The 26,509-nt window shown below is 38.7% G+C and overlaps 1 protein-coding gene across 1 annotated transcript in view; it reads left to right on the top strand.

Annotated features, from left to right (window-relative positions):
* The window catches only part of LOC143854635 (uncharacterized), a 39,316-nt gene extending 22,177 nt beyond the window's left edge, over positions 1–17,139 (top strand). Inside the window, exon 2 of the mRNA XM_077364716.1 lies at positions 16,831–17,139. The gene's annotated coding sequence lies outside the window, so the exon portion shown is untranslated. The remainder of the gene's footprint in view (positions 1–16,830) is intronic.
* Positions 17,140–26,509: the final 9,370 nt, after the last annotated feature.

Below are 26,509 nucleotides of genomic sequence, written 5' to 3'. Positions count from 1 at the left end.
GGAACGATTTATCAGAAGATGCTCCCTTACATGGAAGAAATGGTCAAGCATTGATCTAAGCTCTTATAAACACTCATCAGTAGAAGAGTTCCGGATAGAAGAAAGGAAGTTCCGTTTTACTTCTTTCGAGAGATTTTCAAATATCACTTTTATCATTCTTGAAGTGATAAAAGCAATGTGGTATTATTCTTCCATTTTGATCATGTATATTGAGCTTTATTGTTCTTATCTTCATATACATGATCTTTTGGTTGCCATGGATATGTACCTCATTGATTTCATTCTCTTATCCATGTGTTTATTAGACCATCTGCCTCAAATTCATATCCTCTGTCTAATATTCATCCATTCCAATTCAATATGTGACTATCATTTAAATGGAGCAACTCAAAATGGTTAAAGGTGATTAACCTTGAATCAAGGGCTTACGTGCTTGGAACTCTAACATTTAGATTAGATGCACATAGATAGGGGGAGCTTTCACTTTGATATATGTGAATTTCTGTAAGCAAGAAATAAGTAATATCAAAAATACATATTATAGTTCAGAGCATATCTATGCTCTCGAAGAGACTTGTCTACTTACAGTCAAGAGATCCCCTTGTAGGACCCGATCCCGCAAGAGGGGAATGCCCCGCGAACCGCCTTCTTCTCTCTTGGTCTCTCGTACCCACGCGAATGGCGTGTGCTTTTTATTGTTGATTTTAATTACCCAACCAAGCAGGCAGCAACCAAGCCATAGGGTACAAACAAGCGTGCAACCTAGTACCCATAAGGGCAGGGGTAAACCGCCGAGCCTAGCAAGGTGTGATTTAATTCACCTTTTCCGTGAACTTGGGATCACTAAGGCAATCCGAATTCCACGCAAAAGAGAGTGACAGAGTCGCCACCTAGATGAGGGATCTAGGACCCATAATTGACTAGAAATCTCGACTCGTTTCCTGGTTACGAGAATGGAAGGTATGGGGAGTTACCACCACATGCACCATTCCTACCCGATAATCGGTCTTCAATTCCAAAAGTTAACTCTTTTGAATTTCTTTTCAATGGCTCGTTTAACTCTATATTAATGTGCGAACTATGTGACATGCATCCTAAGATCTAATTTTAATATAATTCCTAAATGTGTATCTTAATTTTCTTAATTTGTTTGAATTCAATCTAAGTAAAAGTTCTCCTAAAATTCTAATTTTATGGAAAGTCCTAAGTGATTTAATTACTTTTAATTTAAGGATTAATATACAAAACCCCACCACTTATGTGTGGAGCCGACTCGGGCTTGGTATGCCACTCAAATATCCAAGTTGCCTACGTATTCCAGCTTCACTGGAATCAGAGTCGATCGTAGTTCGGTGCACCTAAACTAAGCTACTTATATTTAACTCATCTAGGACACCGATCTAGACTGGATTGACTGTTTAACAGTTTAAGATAAATTATTTAATTCAAATTGAAGATTTTACTATCCTATGACTTCATCTGAGATGCTATATGGTCATATTTAAGAGTAAGACATCTCTTAGACTAATGTAGGTTAACCTACATCCTGGTAACTAGGTTTGTCCTAGGAGAAAATTGGGTGACTAGTGTAACTAGATCTATGGCACGGTTGCTATCCATAGCAATCAGTTGTGATGAGGCTGAACTCCCTAACTCTAGGACACCCTAAAACCTAGGACACAGCGCGAGGTAAGTGTTCCTAATTGATCCTTACGAAGAGATACCATTATCCAATGGTTCCAAAAGCATTGATCAAATGATCTTAATTTATTAAGTAAATAATTTTTAATTTTTCAAAGATTTTCAATTCCTAACATCTAAGGAATACCATAGGCTCTATGGTTGGCAAATTTCAGCCTTGAGTTGCATCCATGGAAGGGCATCATGCTCTCAATCCTTGTATAATTTAACACATAAATTATAGTATATTATTGCCTGGCATGATTCTCAGGATTTCCGTGGATAGTGGACCTCGGAGCCAACAACATACTATAATTTACATGGTCAAATTATGCAGGAACGATCACAATTAGTATACGATTATGAATGCGATCTCGGCAGTTAAACCGTCATAGCATAGTCAATTTACAAAGGGAATCTATAACCTCTAGGGTTTCTGTTTCAAACAATTTAAAGTTAAATATATGATGAAAAATTAGGGTTTTCTGAAAGTTTTCACTGACTTTTGTGTTGATTTGCTATTAAGTTGTGATTTATTAACATTAAGACCAGATTGCTAGGATTACACAGTAACCCTAAGCAATTGAACTCCAAATTCATTGTAACATTTTTAGTAACAAGATATGAATGAGTTTAGACTACTGGAAGCGTTTCATAAATTTGGAATAAGTTTTGCTATTAATTTTCGAATTTCTAAAATTTAGGTCAGATTACAAATTAACAAATCAACTCATAGCATAAGAATCTCAAATCAAGTAAAACTTTACACTATAGATAGAATCATGGTATTAGACTACTGTAAAAATTTCAAAAGCGTTTATCAAGATTTGATGCCAATTAAAATTCACACACAATTCGGATAAAATCATTGAATCAATTAAAACGTAGATTAACTGGTATCCTAAAATCATGTACAAATTCCAGTAGATATAAAATAGGTTATATGATTTACTGTCAAAATTTCAAGACCTAATAATTAATGCTCCTCCATAAAATTAATTTTTGAATAAAAAAGGGATTTCGTTTCCTAGGAATTAAAACCCGTTTTTTTTAAAAGAAAATTGTGAAACCATATTAAACCTTTGTAAAATCTTTTGAAAATTTTTCACTAACCTTCTAATGGTCTAAACTACTGGTCTGTAGGAAAAAGATTCGAAATTTCATTAATTTAATATAAAAAAGAATTACTACACGTAAAACGAAGAAGCGATTAGAAATCAAACAAAATAACCCTTTTTCGAAAAACAAATTTCATGAGAAATTCAATTTATTATTGAACATTAATTCTGGAGAGTTTCATCAATTTTTAAAACCTTTTGATATTTATAAAAACTGGCCGAAATTTAAAATAATTTCAAACTGGATTAACGAAATTCTAAAAACTCCAAAAAATTTTGGATGGTATAGAAATCACAAAATTGGTTTGGAAAGAAGATTTCACAAATTTTGGACATGGTTTGATATATGTTTGGCTTCGTTTATCAAGAAATAACCCCTTTCGGGGTTATTTTTTGAAAAATAGAATAAAAATTAAAACGTCAAAACCGCGATTGGTAATTAAGTTTCCAATAGTATTTTATTTTATAAAATTCCCAAAAAATATCAGTTTTTAAAAAAACCCACGTTTTCAAACACTTGCTTTGATAATCCGATTTAAATCCATATTCAATAAAAAACGAAAGAAAATCATTATTAAATAGAGGAAAATTAATTTTTTGGTGAAATTTTGGATTTTGAAAATTTATAATCTATATTATAACATATTGGAATTTCAAGAAAAAATTCATTAATTTGATCTATCAAAAGTAAAACCCTAGCATGCTTTTCTACTTTTGATATTACAAAGATAAAGATCCTACCGTTGATCGTGCTCCTTGTCTATAGGGTGCGTAGATCCGAGGTATACGCTTTGTCGCACCCTTTTATATAATGAAGAAGTCCCAAAGAACACCCCAAAGATCCTTGATGTGTGATTTGTTGAAGAAGAAAAGGGAGTTCAAGAATCCCTTTTGTGAAAAACCCTTGAGAGAGATGAACACACTTCAAGAGAGAAGAAGTTTCTTTCTCTTTTCTTTTTTTTTCTTGGGAGAAGAGAAAAAAATGAGGAATTTAGATTTTTTTGAATCCTTCCTATGATTGTTTGCTTTGATTTTTATACAAAAAAGCTAGGGTTAAGAGAGAAATAGTAGTTTCCAATGTGACAACTCTTATTTTTGGTTGTTTCGAATTTTCCCCTGTTGCTTTCTTTCTTTCTTGTTTCCAATTTGGATTTGATTCCAATCTTAATTACTTGTCAATCAAGACATGCTATTCTCATTCCACATTGCTTCTTTTGGAAGAAAACATTTTTAAGCAATCATTCATCTTTTCTTTCTTTCCTTCTTTTCTTTTTTTATTCTTTTTATTTTTCTTTTAACAAATATGATGTCAGTATTGTGACATCATCAAGGTTGGATGCTCAACTCATGTGGGTCAGCCATGTGGGGCCCCCACCATGGTGGTTGACCCATATGAGTGAACACACATGAGCTTCATCTTTGCAGGCTTTAGCCTAATGGGCCATTTCACACGGGTTTCAGGTTTTTTCCGTAAAAATTCAATAAAATCTTTCTAAATTCAACATTCTATATATGGACCCAACCCATTTGACATTTATGGTGCATCCCTCACACATGATCGGACTATCTTTTCTGAAAAATAACTTTTCGGACCAAAATCCCCTTATTCGACTGTTACACATCCAAATGCGACCAAAATACCCTCAAATTGGTTCACCTCTAAAGGGAAAAATTAAAAATAGAAAGTCTTTGTGGTCAACCTTCAAAAATAAAAACTTTTAAAATTGGGTCATTTCGGTGAGCAATATTAAACAGGCTCATTTGGTATCCCTTGAAAATACTCAAAATGCCCTCAACACTCAGAATTTCCAAATTAAGCGAAACCTCTGAGAAATTCTAAATTTAGCAGTTTTTCCAAAATTTAGGAAATCATTCATAATCTTTCAGACATATTTCAGGGATCAAAAGAATTACAAAGGAAAAGACCAAATTACCCCGAGGTGCTAGAATTTGGCGAGACTAGGGAAAACCCTGAGAAATTCCAAAAATAGCAGATTTCTGAAAATTTATGAACGGACTCAAGATTTCTTAGACACAACTTAGGGACCAAATATGATATGTTGAAAATGTCTAAAATACCCCCGAAGTGCAAGACTAAGAGAAAATCTTGAGAGATCTAAATTTAGCAGGTTTCCCAAATCTTACGAAATTACTCCTAATCCATCAGCCGTACCCTCAAGGTGGTTTTGGATATATGAGAAATGATTGAACTATCCATAAGATGATGAAAATGTGGAAGCCCCATGAATTTCTAAAAATAGCAGCTTTTTCAAAATTTGTAAAATCACTCAAGATTTTTCAAATATAACTCGGGGCTCAAACAAGACACATCGAGAATGACCAAAATACCCCTGTAGTGCAAAAATAGGCGAAAATGAAGGAAACCTTAAAAATCCCAAAAAATAGCAGGTTTTTTCACTTGCTTGAAAACTTGATTTTACATATTTCGGAGGCCAACGGAACCCCCTAGAGACCTTTAGGATCACGGATCAACTTCAAAACTCCTATAACGAGATGATATCTACCCTAAAATGCATGAATGCCTAATCTAAGGTGGAATACAGACTCGAAACTTGACAAACTACCAAATCTTTTGCTTCTTTAAAGTATAGCAAAATGGGGGTGTCTACAGATGCCCCTCTTTGGCAGAGATGACGTAGTCATCGAATACAAAAGCAAAACTGACAGAGCCATTTTTCGCAGCTTTAATCAACAAAGGACTTTAGACAAAATGCAACCTAGACGCAAACATATACTCCCTAATGCAAGACCCTAAACGAAGTCCTAGAATTGGAATGTAATAAAAAATTATTTATTCTCGCTACCATGAGCTGGTAGTTCAGAATAAATGGAGAAATGAATTCAATCTAAGAGCGAAAGTCACACAATTTAGAATGAAAATAATCCCGATGCGGCGCCATTCACAAACGGACAATGAGAGAATGAGATATCATTTTCGAATGGATTCTGAAGAGAAAGAACGAAGATCGTTCTGAAACGGTTTTTAGAAGAAAATGAGACACCGTTCACAAACGGGCTCAAAGAGGACATGGGGCCATTCACAAATGGACTCGGAAAATGAGACACCGTTCACAAACGAGCTCAAGGAGGATATGAGACCATTCACAAATGGACTTCGAAAATGAGACACCGTTCACAAAAGGGCTCAAAGAGGTAAGAGACCATTCACAAATGGACTCGGAAAATGAGACACCGTTCACAAACGGGCTCAAAGAGGATAAGAGACCATTCACATATGGACTCAGAAAATGAGACACCATTCACAAATGGGCCTAAGGAGGACATGAGACCATTCACAAATGAACTTCGAAAATGAGATACCGTTCACAAACGGGCTCAAAGAGGATATGAGGCCATTCACAAATGGACTCGAAAAATGAGACACCGTTCACAAACGGGCTTAAGGAGGATATGGGGTCATTCACAAATGGACTCGAAAAATGAGACACCGTTCACAAACGGGCTCAAGGAGGATATGGGGCCATTCACAAATTGACTCGAAAAATGAGACACCGTTTACAAACGGGCTCTAGGATGATATGAGGCCATTCACAAATGGACTCAGAAAATGAGACACCGTTCACAAACGGGCTCAAAGAGGATATGAGGCCATTCATAAATGGACTCGGAAAATGAGATACCATTCACAAACGGGCGGGTAGAAGATAAGAGACCATTCCTAAATGGACTCGAAAAATGAGACACCGTTCCCAAACGGGCTCGAAGATAAGAGACCATTCCCAAATGGTATCGAAAAATATGATACCGTTCACAAACAGGCTCGAAGAATTTTAAGAGACCATTCCCAACTGGACTCGGAAAATGAGACATCATTCCCAAATGGGCTCGAAGAATTTTAAGAGACCATTCCCAACTGGACTCGAAAAATGAGACACCGTTCCCAAACGGGCTCGAAGAAGATAACAGACCATTCCCAAATGGACTCGGAAGATTAGACACCGTTTTCAATCGGGCTCGAATCAGATAAGAGACCATTCCCAAACGGACTCGGAAAATGAGACACCGTTCCCAAACGGGCTCAAAGAAACGAGATAGCTTCGATTGATGAATTCAACGACGAAGAATTTAGAGATTTTTCATGAATTTGAATTTGACGTAAGATTGGATTTGATGAATTTTAGATTTTTTGAACTCAATGAAATCAGGGATAATAGAGATCGTGTTCGATAAAAATATTGGAAACTAAGACTTTGACGAATGATGAGATGACAAACCTTAGGAACGAAGAAGCATGACTAACAAGAATGGTTTATGAACACTTTCATGAAGCTTCAACAAGATTTTTCGCAAAGAGACTGTTGGCCTTGTCTTCTGGGGATTTTGATAACTGAAATCTTGATCTAAATACTTGAAATTGGTAATCTTGAACAACGGCTCTCTTGGATATTAACATGGAAAAGTGGGATTTGCCTCTTGACAGGTGTTTAGATAAACATTTCTTGAACAGGATAATATTTAACTAGCTGGAAGGAAATTTTGAATTTTAATGGTTCATCTTTATGAGAAATTGGCTCAACCACCATTGCATCTGAGGTTCTTCCAAGCTTAAGGTTCCTTCCTGGGGTATGATCTTCTTATTGGAACTCGGCTTTCTGATGTTTCTACTTCTGAATTCTTCTGAGTTGATCTTCTTTGAAATGAAGCTGTTTGACTAGATTCTCGAGCTTTTTCAGGTACAATCACAGGTAGCTGACGAGGCCGGGCCTCCTTCACCGAGACAGTTGCATCATTTGGGCATAAGGACGACGATTGACTCTTTCTAAAGAGAAAACTTAGATAAAAGGCACTACTCAAAGGATTGAGGAGCTCTAAAGGAGTGAACTTAGAATAACAAAGATTGATTGACTATACTGACAAATAGAGTGGTGCTTCTGACTTAGTTAATATTTTATTTGGTAAGTCTATCCTTTCGAGGAATAGTTTGTCAATTGGTAAACACTGGACTTTTTTCTTAAAACAGTAATGCCTCAAGGATTTAATTACGACTCCTAAGATTGCTTAGCTTCAATGCCCCCAGTTTTGAGGATGTCACTTGAATTTGCCTGAACTTCTGTTGATCTTCAGTCTTGATACCGGCTGTAGCCTTCTTATAATGATTCTCTTACCGTGACCAAGTCACATCTTCGGGGTTTTAACTTGGCGGACCGTGTTAGCCTTAACTTTTGCCTGAACCACCTTTCTAGGTTTTCGATCCAGCAGGCTATCTCCTTAGCTTTTGCCTAAGCCGCCCTTTCTGGTTTTCAACTTAGCAAGGGAATGATCTTAAATTTTGCCTAGACCGCCCTTTCAGGTTTTCAGTCTAGCAGATCTTCAAACTCCGTTCTTTTTTTTTCTTTTTCACTTTTTGTCTTTCGGGACCTAGATCATTAATTCTGAACACCGGAAGGACTTTATAGGTAGGATAGGGCTTTTCAAATAATGGCTTAAGGTTCAACAAAGATTTCGACTGAACCTGTGAACGGGTTGCCTACGTATCCTAGGGTAGGAATCAGGTCGTGCGTAGTTCAGGGCGAATGCCCCTAGTTTGAAGATAAATTGTTTGAAGGTTAATTGATTTTTCTTTCTTTCTGGAATGATTGACTTCTCTTCTTTTGGAACTTGTCCCACTTTTTTCTGGAACGATTGAATTTCTTTTCTTTTCAAATGAACGAACTCGGTTTAACCGAGCTGCCTACGTACCCCAATGTAGGGATCGGGTTTAGCGTAGTTCCGGGCAGATGCCCCTAGTTTGATGAGTTTTCAAGCAAATTTCATTCAGGCTCAAAGGGTTTGCAAACCGGTTTTCTTTTGACACCAGATTATGATTTTGGGATTTATTTGGCCAAATGAGGCCTCCCGATGTTCAGATTGGGAATCGATCTAGGTTAGTAGAGTTCCTCTGGTACTTATTATTATTATTTTTTCCTTTTTTTTTTCTGGAGTTCGACGGTATTTTCCGGTAAGAGATAATGATTCTTCTTCCTTCTGGATATTGATAAGTACTTTGACTTTGAGGGTGCATACCGGTTTTTGGACATCATTTCATCCTTGAATCGGTGGCCCTTGATATTTTGATGATCGCTCTGAAATGATTGCTCTTGCACTTTTCATATTGAATTTGATGGCTTTACATTGTCACTGGTGAAACCTGTGACCGGGGCCATTGACTGGAGATATGGAAGTTGTTTCGAATTCATGCCCCTTGTATAGCATGTGATATTCACTTCATTCTTTTTTTAACCTTCTATCTGGATCTTTCTCCTGGCATTAATGGTAGCGCTTACTGGACCATCTCTTTATTCTCGAAATAGATTTATCAATTCCTCACATTCTTCAGAGGGTAATGTATTTTCAATCGGCATTCACTGTATCAAAGTTTCAGTGCTAGTGTTTATCACTTCAATTTCATCTTTGAAAGGTTGGGATTGGCGCTCCTCCTCTTGTTCAAGTAATTGCTGTGACTCAAGTGGAGTTTCATCAATTTTGTCCTCATTTGAGGAGGCAGTCTTACTTTAAGATCAGAAGCATACTTAAGAAATAGACACAAATGAACTATTGAGACTGTAATTTTATTTAAAGAAAAAGCTATTACATCTGACGACCTATCCTGAACATGCTCATGATTCACAACTCTAAATAAAAAGAAAAGCAAAAGATAACTTGCCTGGACTAGGCATTGACCTTGAACTGTAAGACCGGACTCAACAATTGTACTGACCATGATGACTGACTCAACATAAAATAGTAAATGACTAAAACTTTAATTGCTGCAACTGTCTAGCTTTGGAGGCTCGGCAAAGGCTGGTTCACATCAGGATAGTAGCTACTAGAACATCTTCACTCTCTGTATCTTCTTCTTCTTCAAAAGGATCTGACCCAGACGTTCAGAGGTAGGTTCTAAGGCACAGATAAGAGTGAGAGGATCAAAATTTGGGTTTCCTATGGTTATAACATTGACAGCAGCAGCAGGGTTTGCATGACCAAGTAATGGGTTATTGGTAGCATTGGGTCTTTGCTCGAACACAAGGCCTCTACTGTCCAACAACCTCTAGATTCTGAATTTTAGGGCAATGCAATTATCAGTGAGATGGCCAGAATTTCTATGGTATTCGTAGTGTTGATCTGCTCACCAATTTGCTGGCAAAGGATTGGGAGGAGCCCTAATGTCGGGTAGGGTTATGCGACCTGAGGCTAGACAGCCCTTGAGTATCTCAGATGGTGGAAGAGGGAGAGGGGTAAATTCTGTATGGGCCTGTGGTCGAGGTGCCGCAGCAGGTTGGGTATAGTCCATCACCATGGGGTTCTGAGGTTTTGGAGCTGAGGCTTGGAGCGGGAAAGGTTATTAATTTCAACTGATGAAGGCTTCCTGAATTCTCTGGTATTCGGGTTACTTTGGTTAAATATTCTTTGAGCCATAGCTTCCTCAATCTGTGTGCCTGCTACGATGAAGTGTTTGAAATCCGGATAATATTGGAGAGACATGTGATATTGGAGCTGAGAGGATATATTCTTCATAATCATCTGGACCTGTTCTTCTTCAGAAGGGCGCTCCATCATCTGCGCCGCTAACCTTCTCCTTCTTTTCACAAAAGTTAGGAAAGACTCCTTCGTATCTTGTTTGGTCATCTCCAGATCTTTTCTGGTGATCTCGGTGCCATCATCATACTTGAACTGTTTGATAAATTGTTCCCCTATGTCTTTCCATGTCTTATAACGGGTTTTGTCTAAGACCATGAACCATCTTCTAGCAACTTTAGTGAGGGAAACAGGGAATAGTTGGGCCATTTGCTCGGGAGATAGGCCTTGAGGCTCACACATGATGGTAAACATCTGCAAGTGAGTGACGGGACAACCAATGTCGTCGTATTTGTCGAAGTCTGGCATATGGAAGTTTGCCGGGGACGGATTTCAGGGAACAATGTGAGGTCACTCGGATTGAAACCTCCTTGATCAAGCATATCTTGAACCTTCTTGGTGAGACTGTCCAATTTTTTCATAACCAACCTATCAACCATCGATTGAGGAAGTTTACTGTGATCTTCGTTGTACTGCTTTATCTCAAACTCTTCTTCAGTTTTATCTGGGATAGGGATGAATGTTGGCTGGGCTGGTGCTGCAGAAGTAGTTGTATGGTGCATGGGCTCTTTACCTTTAGAACTGAAAGGCGATGGCCCGAGTTTCTCAGCAAGTTGGGCTTTGATGGCCTGATTTTCATCTTTGATCTCTTGTAATTGCTGGAGAACTAAGGCAAGAGTTTCAGCAACAGTAGCGAGTAGAGGATTCTCTTGGTTTTCTGCCATGGGTGAGGAGAAAGAAGGGGACGCCGGAGTTCTCACAGATGGTGGTGGAGAGATAGATTTTCTCTCCAACCGTGAAGAAGTCCGAACCCAAGGAGTGGTAGACTTAGCTATGGTGCCAACTTCCTGTCATGAAAACAATGAATACGAGGTTTATGAGCTTGAATTTCATGGAGTGTTTCTTCTCAATGACTGAAAAAGATTATGGAGTAAGCAAGTAATTGGGACAATAAGATGAATCCTAAAGGACCAAAACATGACAATGATGACAAAATCGTATAAGGAAATGCCCCTAGTTCAAGGATCATGAGAGTGAACTCTGAAGGACTTAGCAAAATATTCTCGACAAAGGTTGCCCTTAGAGTAAGAAGAGACTAAGGGTACAAGTACGATCAGATCATCAAGATTGCACAATCAAATGATTGAGACACAATTCCTGCCAATTGAGAAAGGGAATGAAGACATAATCGAATTCCACAAGAGGCGAATGATAGACACATGATCAAAAGATGAGATTGCATAGGATTGCTTTCAATGGGTAGATCAGGAATGGCTAATCCTAAGAGATCTTAGGAAAGATGAGATTTATATTCTAATCCCAAAGGGAAAGTTTTTTAATCTTCGTACATTTTAACAGTGTTACCTGAAGGCATCAAACCCTAATCCTAATCTAGCGGAGTCGAGAGAGGATCTCGACTCAAGACTTTGTTAGTGTTCCTAAGAACCGATCGTAGCCATTGGAACATGGACTACGACCTAATCTAGACACCATTGGATAAGATATCCTAATCTAAGCTCACACACGTGATGCACGTGTGTTCGTATACTATATGAATGTGTGGGGTAATCTAGAGGTAAGGCCAAGAGTTCCCTTAGCGCGAATCCGTGCTGAATATACTGTACCAGTGTCCGGTGTTTCAGTACATGAACAAGAGATCCGTTTACGCACCATAAAGGTACTAGGCTAAGAGTGGAATGCTTCTCTAGCACAGAGGCATCAGGTGATGAAATCCCAGTCAACCATGCTAGATAACACTCCGGGTTCCTAAAATAGGACGTGTGTCAATGTGAGATGCAAGGGTTTAGATAAGTGTGTGTAATAAGTTTGCGCAATCTATAATGCCTTCAGGTTTTGTTAGATTAAATTTGAGTAAAATGTGATGAGAAAATAAAACATACAAACTAATCTAACAAGTGTAAGATATAAGATAGAGTTTCTTATAAGCCAGTTAAAATAAATTCAAACGAATTATCTTTTAAAATTTTAATGAAGTTAGGTGATCCCCAGCAAAGTCGCCAAACTGTGGGACCCGATCCCGCGAGAGGGGAATAGCCCGCGAACCGCCTTCCTCTCTCTTGGTCTCTCGTACCCACGCGAATGGCGTGTGCTTTTTATTATTGATTTTAATTACCCAACCAAGCAGGCATCAACGAAGCCATAGGGTACAAACAAACGTGCAACCCAGTACCCATAAGGGCAGGGGTAAACCGCCGAGCCTAGCAAGGTGTGATTTAATTCATCTTTTCCGTGAACTTGGGATCACCAAGGCAATCCGAATTCCACGCAAAAGAGAGTGACAGAGTCGCCACCTAGATGAGGGATCTAAGACCCATAATTGACCAGAAATCTAGACTCGTTACCTGGTTACGAGAATGGAAGGTATGGGGAGTTACCACTACATGCACCATTCCTGCCCGATAATCGGTCTTCAATTTCGAAAGTTAACTCTTTTGAATTTCTTTTAAATGGCTCATTTAACTCTATATTAATGTGCGAACTACGTGACATGCATCATAAGATCTAATTTTAATGTAATTCCTAAATGTGTATCTTAATTTTCTTAATTTGTTTGAATTCAATCTAAGTAAAAGTTCTCCTAAAATTCTAATTTCATGAAAAGTCCTAAGTGATTTAATTACTTTTAATTTAAGGATTAATATACAAAACCCCACCACTTATGTGTGGAGCCGACTCGAGCTTGGTATGCCACTCAAGTATCCAAGTTGCCTACGTATCCCAGCCTCACTGGAATCAGAGTCGATCGTAGTTCGGTGCACCTAAACTAAGCTACTTATGCCTAACTCATCTAGGATACCGATCTAGACTGGATTGACTGTTTTAACAGTTTAAGAGAAATTATTTAATTCAAGTTGAAGATTTTACTGTCCTAGGACTTCATCTGAGATGTTATATGGTCCTATCTAAGTGCAAGACGTCCCTTAGACTAATGCAGGTTAACCTACATCCTAAGTAACTAGGTTTGTCCTAGTGTAGACACCTCCATTTTGTTATACTTTAAAAAGCAAAAGATTTGGTAGTTTGTAAAGTTTCGAGTCCGTATTCCACCTACGATTAAGCATCTATGCATTTTAGGGTAGATTTTGCCTGGTTGAAGGAATTCTGAAGTTGATTCGCGATCCTAAAGGTTTCTAGGGTGTTCCAATAGTATCTAGAAGATGAAAATTCAAGTTTCCAACAAACTAAAAAAAACCTGTTATTTTTAGAATTTTTAGGGTTTCCCTCATTTTGCCCATTTTTATACTACAGGGGTATTTTGGTCATTCCCGATGTCTCGTTTGACCCCCAAGTTATATTTGAGAAATCTTGAGTGATTTTACAAATTTTGAAAAAGCTGCTATTTTTAGAAACTCACGGGGCTTCTACATTTTCATCATCTGATGGATATTTCAATCATTTCTCATATATCCAAAACCATCTCAAGGGTACGGCTGATGGATTAGGAGTAATTTCGTAAGATTTGGGAAACCTGCTAAATTTAGATCTCTCAAGATTTTCTCTTAGTCTTGCAATTTATGAGTATTTTTGGGTGGTCTCGAAATCAAAATATGGTTTGGAACCAAGATTTCACAAATTGTGGACATGGTTTGATATACTTTTGGCTTCGTTCATCAAGAAATAACCCCTTTCAGGGTTATTTTTTTTAAAATAGAATGAAAATTAAAACGGCCAAACCGCGATTGAAAATTAAGTTTTCAGTAGTATTTTATTTTATAAAAATCCCCAAAAAATCAGTTTTTAAAGAAACCCACGTTTTCAAACACTTGCTTTGATAATCCGATTTAAATCCATATTGAATAAAAAACGAAAGAAAATCATTATTAAATGGAGGAAAATTAAAGTTTTGGTGAAATTTTGGATTTTGAAAATTTATAATCTATATTATAACATACTGGAATTTCAAGGAAAAATTCATTGATTTGATCTATCAAAAGTAAAACCCTAGCATGCTTTTCTACTTTTAATATTACAAAGATAAAGATCCTACCGTTGATCACGCTCCTTGTCTCTAGGGTGCGTAGATCTGAGGTATACGGTTTGTCGCACCCTTTTATATGATGAAGAAGACGCAAAGAACACCCCAAAGATCCTTGATGTGTGATTTGTTGAAGAAGAAAAGAGAATTCAAGAATCCCTTTTGTGAAGAACCCTTGAGAGATGAACACACTTCAAGAGAGAAGATGTTTCTTTCTCTTTTTCTTTTTTTTTCTTAGGAGGAGAGATAAAAATGACGAATTTGGATTTTTTTGAATACTTCCTATGATTGTTTGCTTTGATTTTTAGGCAAAAAAGTTAGGGTTAAGAGAGAAATAGTAGTTTCCAATATGAGAGCTCTCATTTTTGGCTTCTTTCCAATTTTCCCCTCTTGCTTTCTTGCTTTCTTTCTTGCTTTTTTCAAAATTGAATTTGATTCCAATCTTAATTTCTTGTCAATCAAGACATGCTATTCTCATTCCACATTGCTTCTTTGGAAGAAAACATTTTAAAGCAATCATTCATCTTTTCCTTCTTTCCTTCTTTTCTTTTTTTATTCTTTTTATTTTTATTTTAACAAATATGATGTCACAATGGTGACATCATCAAGGTTGGGGGCTCAACTCATGTGGGTCAGCCATGTGGGGCGCCCACCAGAGCTCCATCTTTGCGGGCTTTAGCCCAATGGGCTATTTCACATGGGTTTCAGGTTTTTTCCGTAAAAATTCAATAAAATCTTTCTAAATTCAACATTCTATATATGGACCCAACCTATTTGACATTTATGGTGCATCCCTCACACATGATCGGACCATCTTTTTTGAAAAATAACTTTTCGGACCAAAATCCCCTTATTTGACTTTAGACATCCAAATGCGACCAAAATACCCTCAGATTGGTTCACCCATAAAGGAAAAAATTTAAAATGGAAAGTCTTTGTGGTCAAACTTAAAAAATAGAAACTTTTAAAATTGGGTCATTCGGTGAGCAATATTAAATAGGATCATTTGGTATCCCCTGACAATACCCAAAATGCCCTCAACACTCAGAATTTTCAAATTAAGGGAAACCCCTGAGAAATTCTAAATTTAGCAGGTTTTTCAAGATTCAAAAAATCATTCATAATATCTCAGACATATTTTGGGGATCAAAAGAATTACACAGGAAAAGACCAAATTACCCCGAGGTGCTAGAATTTGGCGAGACTAGGAAAAATCCTGAGAAATTCCAAAAATAGCAGATTTCCAAAAATTTATGAATAGATTCAAGATTTCTTAAACACAACTTATGGACCAAATATGATATGTTGAAAATGTCTAAAATACCCCTGAAGTGAAAGACTAAGAGAAAATCTTGAGAGATCTAAATTTAGCAGGTTTCCCAAATCTTACGAAATTACTCCTAATCCATCAGCCGTACCCTCAAGGTGGTTTTGAATATATGTGAAATGATTGAAATTTCCATAAGATGATTAAAATGTGGAAGCCTCATGAGTTGCTAAAAATAGCAGCTTTTTCAAAATTTGTAAAATCACTCAAGATTTCTCAAATATAACTCGGGGGTCAGACAAGACACATCGAGAATGACCAAAATACCCCTGCAGTGCAAAAATGGGCGAAAATGAAGGAAACCTTAAAAATCCCAAAAATAGCAGATTTTTCACTTGCTTGAAAACTTGATTTTACATCTTTCGGAGGCCAACGGAACCCCTTAGAGACCTTTAGGATCGCAGATGAACTTCAAAACTCCTATAACGAGATGAAATGTACCCTAAAATGCATGGATGCCTAATCTAAGGTGGAATATGGACTCGAAACTTGAGAAACTACTAAATCTTTTACTTTTTTAAAGTATAGCAAAATGGGGGTGTCTACACCCCTACATAATGCAACTTGTGAACTTGAAAGTTATGTCTATGACTTGAGCATATCCTTGGTCAGGTAGAGACTTATCTGCTGAAGTTGTAAATGAAGCCCAAGTGTTCAAATCACTTGTCTTTCAACCATTCTGTCATTGTCATGCCCTAACATAGGTTTCACCTAGGGCCTTTGACAAATACATAGGGGGAGAGCTAAATAGTTATATACTCATGATTATATAGATCATTATGATATGTTCAAATGATCTATTGCCCCCTTAGTTGTGCTTAATTTGAAAATCTTTAGATCAAAATAAATAAATAAATATTCTGCTTATCATGCATTTTACCTTGTTTTATATTTTGATAAGTATTATATGAGCTTCATTGACATATCATATAAACTTTGAATAACTCTTATGAGTTATTCTTCATCTTGACACCCGACTTGCACTTTCACTTGCATATCCAAGGGTTCATGGGTCTAATCATTCACCTTATCTCTTGTTTTGATGCTAGCAAACCAAATTGATTAGCATTTATGGACCACTGTGTTGGTTTGAGGTGTTCTGCTATGTACAGGAATTTCATATCATAATCGTCATTACACAACTTATCTCAACACATGGCTTGTGGATCAAGGAGCAAAGGAACCAAGAGCTTGCACCTACAGTGAAGACATCCTCATTTGAAGATGTTCAAATCAAGAAGCTCATCATGAAGATTCCACAAGTTCCCAACAAGTGTCAAGAAGGAGCTTGGAGTTGAACTAGCCATTGGTGACACCTCATGTACCTCAACATGCATTGAAGATTGGAGGAGAAGTCACATGAACCATATCAAGTTGAAGATGTTCACTCAAGCTGAAGAAGTCCTAGAAAGTGCAAAGGAAACGACACATTCCAAGAAGACTCATTGTATTCATTTTTAGAATGTATTTGGAGTCCTCTTGATTTTATGTTTAAATGCACTTTCAAATGGTTTTCATACCTAACTTTTTACATCTTTGAAAACCATACACACACCCAAAAATGTGTTTGAAAACTTAGGACTTAAGCCCAAGACCATGGCCCAAAAGCCCCTGATTTTTAAAGTTAAAAATAGAATTTCACACAGGGCCGGTCGACCGGGCTTTCCCAAGCGAGCGCGAGATGGAACCTGGAAGTCTAGGAAATCTCGAAATTTATCGGGCCGATAGACCGGGACAATCCGGTCGACCGCGGATTGATTTTCTGAAAATTCAAAAAACATCAATGTTAGGCTTGGCGGACGACCGCAATGGGCCGGTCGACCAAGGATAGGTTTTTCAGCCGAATTTTTGAGCTAATAGGCGGACGACCGCCTTGGGGCTGGTCGACCGTAACGGTAAGAAATTTGAAAATATAAAAAGGCGCCCGATAGGGGCGGCCGACCACGGTGGCTTGGTCGATCGCGACGGTCGGGCAAACTAGCCGTTGGGGCATTTTCTGCTTGACATTTTTAAGCCTGTAAATATTATTTACAGTTTTACCCCAAACGGTCATATTTTCAAATACCCTATATATACATCATTAAAACCTATCTTTACAAGCTTTTGAACATTTGAGAAACAAAAAATCCCAGTTCTCTTTGAGCTTCAAATTTTCATTCAAAAGCCATGGTTTTAAATTTGGACCGAAATCCGAGGACCGAAATTTCGGATTTCAGTGGAGACCGACACCGAAATGCGTCAAAACCGAAACGGTCATTTATTTCGGCCGAAATTTTGGAATTTCTGTCAAAATTTCGGTTTTTCCGAAATTTGACCCAAAAATATGTTTTTTTAATATTAATTTAATATTTCACCGAAATTTCGACCGAAATCACCGAAATTTTGGCCGAAATTTAATATTGAATAAAATATTAGTTTTGGGTCAAGTACAAGATTTCGACTGAAATTTTGAAATTTCGGTCGAAATTTCAAAATTTCACGATCCGAAACCGGTACCGAAACCGAAATTTTAAACCTTGTTAAAGACTAAAACGTCTTTGAACTTGTATTTTCACATTCTTTCAAGAGGCACTCCATACATTTATATTTTTTTGGAGTGATTGTGTGCTTATAAAGTTGTAATCCGCCTATCAAGAGGCATGAGAGTTTTTATTTTCTTTGTTCTTCATTGGGGGTCTTCTCTTCGGCCCGTTAAGAATTGTGACACCTCATTTTGACCGGGCCCTATGGTCCCCAAAGTAGGGTCGAGGTCTCGAAGTTGAATAAATTCTCGAGAAAGTAGACCTAAATTAAGGGAAAATTTTAAGTTTCCAGCATCCTATTATGCGCATTCGTGGGTACAAATTCCCTAAGAGATTGTTAGTGTTCTCAGGGGTACCCCTGCAAAATTTCGTGGCAATCGGGCTAAAAATGTAAAATAAGACGGGTAGCGATAGTGCAAATGTCAAAATGTGGGTATGCTGATATCAATTCCCTGTATCCATAAAAGACAAAAGATTTTTGTTTGATAAAGAGGGGATTTGCCGTTTGTTACAAGGGTAATTTGGTAATTTTGATTATTGCTTCTGTTGTAAGCAATCTCTAAGAACCATTGGATCAAATCAGTGGGTTAGGATCATTTAGAGAGAAGAGAGTCTTCACCCTGCTTTTGCTTGGACAACCCCCCAACTTAGGTTAAAAGTTGTGTGGAATGCACTATGTGGTGGCTGTCCATGGAGGATTGGGGGGGGGAGGTAAATTTATCATTTCCCATTTACATACTCTCGAATTAGGGTTCCAGGGGAGAAAAAAAAACTTTTTCTTCATCTTCGTTTGAGAAAATAAAACAGAGAAAGAGAGGGAGAGAAGCGGAGAAGAGGGGATTATATCTCCGACCGTCCTCATCCATCTTCACCTTCAACTTCATCTTCTTCAAACCACCATACCCTTTAGCCCCATCTCCACTTAGATCCACCATTCAAACCCCTTTCATCTCCTCTTTTAAATTCCTGGCCCTTGAAACCCATGTTCGAATCACCCCCTTTTTCTTCCCCTTTCTCTGCAACTTTCGACCTCAACCCTAACTCCGGCCAACCCGAACCAACCACCAGCCACCTCCCTCTCCGATCCCCATCCACCACCTCTGCCATTTTCACCAAAACCCACTTCGGTTTTCTCCACCAAACCCTTCTCCATTGATTCCGGCAACTTTGCCGGAATCCAACCGAGAACCCGGTGGAATCCGACTCTATTTCACCACACCTCTTCATCTTCCCTATCCTATCCCCTCTATTTTCCCTACAAACCCTTGAAACCCATCATTCCCACACCCAACCACCATCTCTGTCAAAACCCTCTTTATTCCCTTCATTAGCTTCTCCGGCCGGATTGCCGGAATCCGGCCAAGCCACCATCGCCGCCGGAATCCATACCACCACCACTGCTAGCCACTAATAGCCTCCTCCTACCTCCACTCCTACTATTGGATTTCTCCTCTTTTTGATTTTAGATTTGGGTTTTCAGAAAAGGGTTGATTAGAGTTTGCAGGGAGGCTTTTTGCTTGAGGAAGAAGAGGAATAAGAGCCTCTACCAACATCCCCACCATCCCTATTCCAATTCCCACGGCCACCCCCATCTCTTTCCTCAAAAATCCGGTCCCTACACCCCTACACCCATCTGAATTACCCCCTTTTTCATAACCTACCTCTATTTCTACTGACCTCTACCTCCAACACATTCCCTTGACCATCTTCTCCATCAAAGCCCTTTCTAATTTCCCCCATTTGCAGCCATTTCCATTGCAGCCACTCGCTATTGCCGTTGCCGCAACCCATTGGTTCCATTAAAATTATCTCTTCTTCTCGGGCCACTACTCACCGAGCCCGGGCACTAGCCTCTATCCACGACCATCACTATAACCTCCACTTTTCCATCTCTCTAATTTGGTCGAGAGAGATTGATTGGGTTAGAAAAGATTTGCAGAGCAAGAAGGAGAGCAATTCCAAGAGTAGCTTCCGGTCAGGTGAACTTCATCTCTAGTGACCTTGGTTCCGATCATCTTTGCTGGTAAAGAAGCTTACTGAATTTCAGGTAATATTTCCTTCCTTTACTGTTTAAAATTTGGTTAGAATGAAGAGTCTTTTTATTGAGAATGATGAGTGTGAATTGGGTGTTCTTACTTGTTATATCTGTGGCTATTTTGAAAATCATGTTGTTTGAGTCAAAATTACTGTTTTAAATGGAATTAGAAGTTCTGATCTGTAGAAGTCATTTGTGAGCTTAAATCTTGTGTGAGATAATAGCAGGAATTTTAGATCTGTAGCTGTTTGGGAATTGTATTTGTTTGATATAAAATTCTTGTTCTAAATGAAATTAGAAGTGTTAAATCTATGATAACTCAGGAGTTGTGTTGGGATGACTTGAAACCCTCGTCTTAATTGGGTAGAAAAAATGATTTGTAGAAGGATATTTGTGTGTACATGCTCATTGGTGTGTTAATTTGCTCATTGGATGTGTAACCTGTTGACTATGTCGGTATAGGAGTTGAACTTATGTAGTACCACGATATGTATATACTCGAGTGAAAGTTTTCTTCCTCAGAAAGTTGGTTTTGGTTTCCAGGGAGATTGAAGTTGTTCCCTGATTGGTTCTACCCATTTTGCTAGAGTTCAAAACTTGTACCGAGCAGGCTTGTTGGCGAGGACTGGATTTGTAATTTTATTTTATTTGTTCTGAATTTGTCCCAAATTTTCATTATCTTGGTTGAATGAAGATAGAGAGGAAGCTTGGGGTAGGCATAATGCCCCTTTGATCAGTATTGTTGACACCACTCTGTCCTGACTTGGGCATGCCTTGGTTTATGCGTTGTTATTTATTTAGGGCTGTTTGCCTTGCCGCATGTAATATATACATATAGATGGATTTGCATTAGATGAGCTTGCCAAGTTTATAAATTTTTGAGAGATGAAATGTTGTGTGGTAGTGTTAATTACCCCCCCCCCCTCTCTTGTTTGACTCATCTGACTTTGAAGCCTGTGTGAGCCCAATTTGTCTTCTTGTTAGTGGGTGCAAATAATTCATTTTACTTAGTTCTACCCAACTACAAATCTCGTGGGAGTCTTCACAATGTGATTTATATATGTCCATTTGAAACAAGTTGGTGGAATCCCCCCAGACCTGCATCTTTTATTAATTCACACAACACAATGTTAATTGGAGCAGAGTAGGCAAGTTTTGCATTGTAAAGAACAATTGTACCAAATTTTTCGTGAGAGTCTAAATGTTGCATGTTTTGATGGTTCATACAACACAACATGGTTGCAATTTGAAACAAGGGAATTTCGAACCACTGTTGGAATAGGGAGAGAAGAATCACTTCAATTTCTTAGGCTGATGCTAGTAGTGTCATGCTTGTTGATAGCTTAATTTATGAATATCACTTGAGGAACAGATGTTTAAGATTTTTTTTTGATGATTGCATACATTTCCCCAGTCCTTGGAAATCTATAGTCATTGTTATACCCTTCCTTATAATGGGAAAATGTGATGAGGTTTAAAAGAGGACTGTTAGGGTAACATTCCCAGTGTTATCTTGATAGTCTCTCCTCATTAGGATCAAACTCTTGATGATATCACTCTAACCCGCGGCGAAGGAGAAATTTGCTGAATTAGTAGTGTTGTTACCCAAGTGCTATAATGAAAATCTCAAATTTTGTAACCAATGTCAACACTATCATGATTTGTTGTTCCTCCATGGTCATAAAGAATTATGCTTAATATCCTGTAACCTTTAATGACTAATTCTGAGTATAATTGTTAAAGTTGAAGAGTCCCTTTTATACAGCAGCTTGAGTGCCATTCTTTTGTGGATAGATGCCCATATTGTCACATCTTGGTGATAATACCGCTTTCCTTACATTAAGGAGAGTATAGAATGAGATGAAGATTATGTTCTCTTTCAGGCCCATTCTCAATGGGAACTTTCTATGCTGATATCAAGAGAGGTGTAGGAACCTCTCTTATCTTTTCTCTTTCCTTCCATTTAGACGCCTTCTCCATCGTTCCTTCAGGATAGGCTATGACGGAATGCTTCTTGAGCCAAACCCTTCCCTTCTTGCCTTAGAGTTTTCGCAGGTTGAGGGATCTCTTCATCTTTAGGGAGAGTCAGGAGTCTGTCCTACCGTCATAAGAGTTAGGAGTCTGTCCTACCCGAGTTAGGAGTCTGTCCTGCAGTCGTAGAGCGATGGGAGTTTGTCGTATCGTCACATAGAGTTAGGAGTCTGTCCTGCCCCTCATAGAGTTTAGGATTCTGTCCTACCTCTATAGGGTTTAGGAGTCTGTCCTATCCCTTTATAGAGTTTAGGAGTCTCTCCTCCCCCTTATAAAGTTTAGGAGTCTGTCCTACCCTCTATAGAGTATAGGAGTCCGACCAACCTTCATAGAGTTTAGGATTTTGTCCTTCCATCTTTCAGAGTCAGTCTTTGCATGTTCCTAGGCTTCATACTTTAGAAAAGATCCGAACTACGGATGGCTTGATCCCTAGCTGAGGGGTACGTAGGCAGCTCAGGCTTACAGCTGGCATCCTGAGTTCAGTCACAACTTCAAAAACTGCTATAAGCTTCAAAACCTTTCAAACCTTCTAAAACTACAAAAATGTTTCAAAATAACGTTGCAATTCATTTTCTCAAAAGATCTTCCCATAGAGTTAGGAGTCTGTCCTAGGCGTGTGGAGTGTCTTAGAGTTAGTAGGAGTCTATCCTTGATGTTTTGATTTGCCGTGTCTGGTCGTGTGAGTGTCCCTAAAGTTAGGAGGCCTCGAGTCGTGGTCGGCTAGACACTTAGTCGATCCGATGGCTAGACTAGAACGCACTTAGATAGCCCATGGTTTTCCTTCGGACGCACAGCCTAGTCACACATAGGGTGTAGGGTCCACTTGCATTAGTTAGGGCATATAGGGAGTCCTAAAAATATACAATTCACTCGAACTTAAGCAATCACACAAGAAGCTTTAAAAACTAGTCGAGTATAGTTGATCGGGTCTAGGATAGTCGTCCTAAGTGGTCAGGCATTGTAGTTTAGAATAGGCCGCCGAACTACGTCGACTTTGATTCTTCCCTAGGCCGGGATACGTAGAGCAGCCTGGATGGATGGCCATCTTGGTCCGAGTCAAGTATTGCATTAGAGTCTAGGGTTTGTCGTGTGTGGAGTGGTGTTGTGTTGTGTGTTTTGCTGTGTTTTCTTACTTTCATGTACAGACCCTATACCTTTAGCTTTAGCATGCATGTGTCTGCCCATCAGAACTTAGACACCAATTAGGCATGACACTCATAACCTAGCTATTCTTTGGTGGCATGCCTTTCATTTCTTTTGCGTGTGTTTATTATTCCTCTTCGAGACATGCATGATTAGCTAGACGTTATCTCGGGGATATTCGTTCCCATTTCACATGATTTTCGTCCAAAACTCTTCAAGGTTAATAGTAATTGGCATAAGAGACCAGGTGCTTGCACTTAGGCGAATTGGGACTGCCTAACCCCTTCCCCATTCGTCATCAGGCATGGACCTTTTGTATCTCTGGTTATCTGTTGCGACAGAGCACAGCATGGGATCCAGGGCCTACTTCCTTGGATGACGACTCTTTCTTTGTTTAAGGTACGCCTCGAATATGGGCTAGTCCCCGAATCGAGAGGTATCTCACTTTACATCACCACTCATGCTGTGAGGGGAACTCTTTCGAGAGTTCCTTGGTGGAGCTCTCCTTCACGTGGATGATCTAGAGACTTTCTGGGGGGCTCGTCCCCCACCTCTCTCGGACCGGGGACCACAGGCTGGCGACTCTGCTGGGGAATCCTTGAAACATTGCCTAACTCTGTAAAAATATCATTTTAATTAATTTTGAAGAAATTTGGGTCAAAACCCAGTTAAATGGGAACTTTATCGTTAGAAATCCAGGGGCACCAAGTAAGTGCGTAAATATAACAAGGGATTCACACACTGCACATCATACATTGTCATATTCTTTATTTCTTTCATTGTTTTCATTTGGGCCCCAGGGAATAGATACGACACGTACCAGATGGGAAATCATGACCTTGAGGGAACCGTTGTATCTATTTCAAAGCTGTGCCCCGGAGCTGCAGCCGTAGACACTGGGTGTGCTGGTGTTCTACAGCAGCCGATGAGCGGTGAACATACTCTGTATAATGCTGGGTGTGCTGGCGTTATACATCAAGGGTATAGTCATATGCATAGTACCCTGCAGATATGCATGGGCCCTACTTTTATTTCATTATATTATATATATATATGTTAGTTGCCCCATTTAGAACCAAAATTAGGAAACCCTTGCTAGGACACTATATATATGTACTCATATAGGATGAACATGTGCGACCAGCATATGTGAGCCTAGGATAGAAGTCAGCCTGCCCATGTAGTGTAGAATGGTAAGTCACACCGTGATTACCCGCCGCGTTATCTAATACACTCACAGACACTTTTGAGTCGAGACTTTCTTGGCTCCGCTAGATCAGGTTAGGGCTGGTGCCCCTGGTTAGGGTATGTATGTGTATATGTACGTGCATGTATTATATCTATTCTTAGATTAGGACCTGTCTCCTAGATTAGGTTTCTGTATCTATTTCAGTCGTGCCATTCTTTCAGACCTGATCAATGACCCTTACTCTCGCTTTGGTCATCACCCTGATCATGGGCTACCCTGTGATCTATTATCATATGATTGTTCCAGTGTCTTGGGTTTATACCCGTTTTGTCGGTTGTTGGAAAGGGCTTACTTTCTAGTAAGGTTTTCTAGTCTATTATCATCAGTTAGAGTTTGTTCCTCTCTTAGTCTTGGGTCTGGCTAATAATTTTTGTTCACCACCTTTTATAGTCATGATGCAGTCCTTGATCCCCTATTGTCCATTTCGCTTGAACTCTGTGATCCTGATCGCTCTTTGTGCTAGCCTGTTAGACTAGGGCGTGTCTATCAATAGAGTTTTCTGGTCTAACTATCAGCTACATAGTTTCATTCTCCAGTCTTCAAATTGGTTTGTATTTTTCCTTGGTCGTTATCCTGACCATGGTCTATTTTCTGTCTCTTGAGTGTACAGTTGTGCTGTTCCTTTGTACATGTCCTACTTGCTGAGTCGATGTACAGTTTTACCATCTTCTTGTACCTTCCCTATTTGCCAAGTCGGTCATTCAGATCAGGACCCCTTGGCAGTAGGTATTCCAGGTCTAAGTCATCCTATTTACGTTCTTTCGATGCAGTCGATAGTATTTCTTTTACCATTGTTGTGACTATAATCTGTCGTTTTGTCTTCAGATTGTACAAATCTCTGCTGTATATTCAGTTTTGTCGGTTGGTTAGATTAGAATCCTCTTTTCCAGTGAGGATTCCTGGTTTAATCAATCATATGTACATTCTTTCAGAGTCACCTGATTAGTGGTCTATACTCGTCACTCTCATGGCCACAGTCTATTCATTGCCCTTTGATCGTGAGCTCATTCGTCTGTTGTGTCATAGATTCATGTTGTGTACATAGATCCATGTCGTATATGTATATTACCCTTCGAATGTGTACCCATTTTGTTGATGTGTCATAGATTCGTGCTGTGTATATCTATTACTCGCTAGGCTAGAGTTTGCCTATTTACCTACTCTGTCTTAGATCTGGTTGATGGCTTGTCCGCTGTCTCTGTGACCATGATCTATCGTTGTCGATCTTCTTGGTCATTGAAATAGACAAGAGGGGGGGTGAATTGATTTTAACACTAAATTAGCCCTTTTGAAAATTAATTATGAACCCTAATTTGAATTTTCTTCTCTTGATTAAATTTTTGGTTAGTGCAAATAAGATTAAAAGAAAAGGTGAAATGCTAAACCAAAAAGAATGAAAGTGCAAGATAATGGAAGAGACACACCGATGTATAGTGGTTCGGGCAAAGCCCCACTCCACTCTTCTTAAGATAGTCCTTAAGGATTTCCACTATGCGAGACCTCCACAATGCCCGGCTCCAAGGCGGTTACACTTCCAAGGGATATTAAATAAGGATGCCCTTACACCTTTACAATGACTCTCCTTCTCCGCCGAGTTCTAAGCGCTTGCTCTCTAGGGAATGATGCCCTTACACCTTTACAAGAAATGAAAGAGAGATAGCTTGGCTTCTTCTTGAAAGCTTGATGCTCTTTATAGTCCCTTGATTACTCTTCAATGATGGTTGCAAGTGAAAGCTCTAAAATCCCAAATCAAAAGATTTGCAAGTTGCAAGGCAAGTTTGGGAAAAACAAATTCTTAAGCTTGAAAGGAT

Source organism: Tasmannia lanceolata, unplaced genomic scaffold, assembly GCF_043159265.1.
Source record: "Tasmannia lanceolata isolate RefF3 unplaced genomic scaffold, GAP_Taslan_0.1 ptg000003l, whole genome shotgun sequence".
NCBI lineage: Eukaryota > Viridiplantae > Streptophyta > Magnoliopsida > Canellales > Winteraceae > Tasmannia > Tasmannia lanceolata.
Note: the sequence above shows the minus strand (reverse complement) of the source record. Positions and strands in the feature narration are given on the sequence as shown.